We start from the raw sequence: 3,505 nt of genomic DNA on the forward strand, positions 1-3,505 counted from the left end.
AGTCATCATTAATAAGTTGCTAGGTATAAAATCTTTTTAATATCTGATGTAAAAGCCCCATTTCATGTACAAAGCAACTCTCATATTGTATTAGTACTGAAGTGACTTGGCAAATCTGGGATTCAGTTTCCATGTTTTCTAACATGTAGATTTCACTAGTGAGGCTTTCAGGAAATGGGAACTCATGTGTGAGTGATTTAAATGATGACAAGTTTAGTTTTCTTAAGGCATGTTTTCCTCCTTGAGCTTTATGATCATTTTAAACTAGGGAGGGTTTGTAATGATGTCAAGAGCTGGCTTTCTCTAGAAGATGACTAGCTACCCTTAGCTAGCCATGAGGTCATATTTTCCTTTTCCTAGTGATTCCTGGGATGAATTTGAGTCCGTTTGTAGTCTTAAACAAAATATAACTTTTTAAAGGATTCTTACTTTTACTTTTATATTGTAATAATGAAGCAAAAATAATCAGATTGCCAACCTTACGATCCACATGTTCATCTAAACACGTTGCCTTTGGCTGCCAGATTCACCCGTTTGGATGCCCCTTGGTTTCAGCTCATGTGCATTCGAGACAAATGGAATCTGGTTTAGGATAAAATGAGTTCATTCTTTGAGACAGAGGGAAAACCAAGCTTGCCAATTCAGTCCTAATCTCACTCTTATATTGTCATGATGCTTCACCACAACCCTGAAAGCTTCATCTACTTTAGAACTCAAATGTCAACTCTGGATTGCTATAAAGATAATGATAATAAAGGCTGGTGAGGCTGTCCATCGTTTGTAGTGCCAACAGTAGCAAACATCCGGCAGTGCTATGTACTAAGCACTTTGCAAGTGCTGCATATACATTATTTTATTTAGTCCCTACTGCAGACTCTGGAGTCAGTACTCCTTATTATCCCATTTTATAGAAGGAACCGAAGCACACAGGTGTGCCACAGGTAGCAGTGGGCAGAGCAATTTGAACAGGTGTTTCTGGCTCTGGAGCCCATGCTCTTACTGCATGATAGGTTAGATTGCTTTTATAATAAAATAAAAATATTCTAACACTATTAATTGAATGCTAGCTATATGCCAGGCCAGGTAGATGCACTTTATGTGTAATAACTCACTTTAAGAAACTATTATAATGAGCATTTTGCAGATGAGGAATTGAGGCTGAAAGAGGTTAAACAACTTGCCCAAAGTCTCCCAAGGAGGGAGTGGAAGAACCGAGTTCATTGGGCGGACCTGCCCCGCCCCATCAGTATTCATCTCCCAGTCTTCTGTGCTCTGACCGCTGTAGAATGACTGTTAAGAATAACAGAGTCACAAAGATTCTGTGGTGGTGACATAGAGAAAATTCAAATGGTCAGTAGTGTGCAGCTACCGCTCCTGGGCACACGGGAGGAACAGGGCTCTCACCTGGGGGAGGGGCTCTCGGGGCTGAGATCACACATGAAAGGGAAGCAAGAGTAATTTCGCCAAAGCTGCAGGGCAGGGAACTGAGGAACAGGCTAAGGGTCAAATGCAACAAAGAAATACAGGGACAATGGACAGACTCAAAGTCGCTGGGCAGAGAGAAACAATCAGATCTAAGCAAAAGAACTTCAATCGGTGAGCAAGACAGAATAGGCAAGTCTGAGAAGAGCACCACCGGCAAGACCCTGAGGCCTGGGAGAATGGAAGCCTAACCCCCATGTGATTTACAAGGAAGGTGGTCAGAAAACCTGTGGGATGAGGGGGAATGACCGACCTCCGCCAATGAGCTCGCCAGAATCCCAATAAGCTAAGTTAATCCATCCCCGGCTAAATAAAAATCATGATCATCTGGACTTTATGTGTAATCTCTTCCCTATAGAAATAGATAAAGAAGTCTATCATCCTCCCTTGCAGAGCTACAAACATTCCCATTTGCCATTTACCCAATTTACTTTGACTGGAACAGCCATCCGCTGAATTCATTAAAGGTTTCTGTTGTGAGGCTGTCTTGACTCTGGTTAGCGTCTTCAATAAAACATGTCTCACTTTGTTCTCTCTCGTCAATCTCCCTGGACACCCCACATAATCATCCTTTTGTAAACAGAGCAGGCTTTGAAGCCGCGAGGAATCCTGCGAGGCTGAGAGAGAGAATGAGCTACAGGCTCCCTGGTGGAAACCGGAGACTGAAAATCCTTCATAACCTTCATTGTTTTCCCTGATTGTGAAAGTAGCGTCTGTTCTTTGTAGAAAATACACCAAAGCGTCAAGAAAAGAACTCTTCTCCAACAGAGAAAAGCAAACATAACATCTGGTTTAGAGTATTTTTGTGCGTGTATGTATATATTTTTTTTATTTTAAGCATATATATGTTTAAATTTTTAGCATTAAATTTTGTGAGTTTTATTTCCTGTTTTTTCTTTCACTTGACATAGATGGAAAGTGAGGGTTTTTTTTCCCATGTCACATCAGTTTTCACTCTCAGCATTTTGAGTGACTCCATATTACATCATGTCACCTATTTTGTTGTATGTCTGGTACTTACATGGAAGGGTTTCTTTTTAGCCTTTCTTTATTAGGTTGCTGTATTTGCTCTGTGGTTACATAATCAAACCCTGCCTTATCCATTTCCTCTCTATGCTTTCGGAAATTTAAGACACTAGTTCTGAGACCCAGAAGACCCTGCTAAATAAGCCCAAATTCTAGGTTTTGTCATGAGTTCTGCCATCAATTCCCTAAGCAGCTGTGTGGCCAAATCCTACTTCTCTGCGTGTCATGTTCCACATCTGTCATGTTGCACTAACTGAAACATACAGCAGATTGGTCCATGAGATTTCACCTGGCCAGCCAGGCCAATAGACCACAGAAGAGCCAGTGTTTCCCACAGAGAAACGGTCGTGATGGCATGGGCCAGGCGCTGTGCTAAGTTATGATACATACACCCATTACCTCTTGTGCTGCTCTCAACATGTGGTAGAAGAGGAGGATGAGGGTTAGAGAGGCAGAGGCCTAGCAAGTAACAAGAAGGCTATCCAAACCCTGCCTGGGCTCATAGTCCCCAGTGATGGCTGTAGCATCTACTGGGGCAAAGCCCTCTTCCCGTAAGACTCTGAGCTCTGTGACCATGACCTGTGAGGGAGTGTTTGACCAGCTGCTTTTCAAAAATAACACATCTGTCTGCGCATCTTAGAAGCAATGGAAGATTGTACAAGAGGCACTTTAAATGTTCAAATCAGGTGGGAAGCACCGGAAACAGATGTATGAAACAGGAAAGAAAAATGGTCCTTTAGACCCAACTCTGGAGAGCTGAGACAACCATAGGATCCAAGTTTTAGAAGAGCCCCAGGCCCTGACATTCCCGAGGAACCTGGTCTTCATTATCTTTCCTGAGTATTTTAATTGTAAAAGCATTTACTTAACATCTCCTTTGTCCCTGTCATGGAGGGGAATGGTATTTTGGTAACCAGCCCACAAACACGGGTCTATTTTTGTGAATCCATACATATCCCTCCATTTTTCCTCAGCACCCCTCCGCCACTGAGTTAGT

General features: G+C 42.4%; 1 long non-coding RNA gene across 1 annotated transcript in view; it reads right to left on the minus strand.

Annotated features, from left to right (window-relative positions):
* Positions 1-483: 483 nt before the first annotated feature.
* The window catches only part of LOC115294873, a 10,623-nt gene continuing 7,601 nt past the window's right edge, over positions 484-3,505 (minus strand). The window contains exon 4 of the long non-coding RNA XR_003910197.1: positions 484-582. This is a non-coding gene — a long non-coding RNA (uncharacterized LOC115294873). The remainder of the gene's footprint in view (positions 583-3,505) is intronic.

The sequence above is a fragment of the Suricata suricatta genome, chromosome 6, assembly GCF_006229205.1.
Source record: "Suricata suricatta isolate VVHF042 chromosome 6, meerkat_22Aug2017_6uvM2_HiC, whole genome shotgun sequence".
Classification (NCBI taxonomy): domain Eukaryota; kingdom Metazoa; phylum Chordata; class Mammalia; order Carnivora; family Herpestidae; genus Suricata; species Suricata suricatta.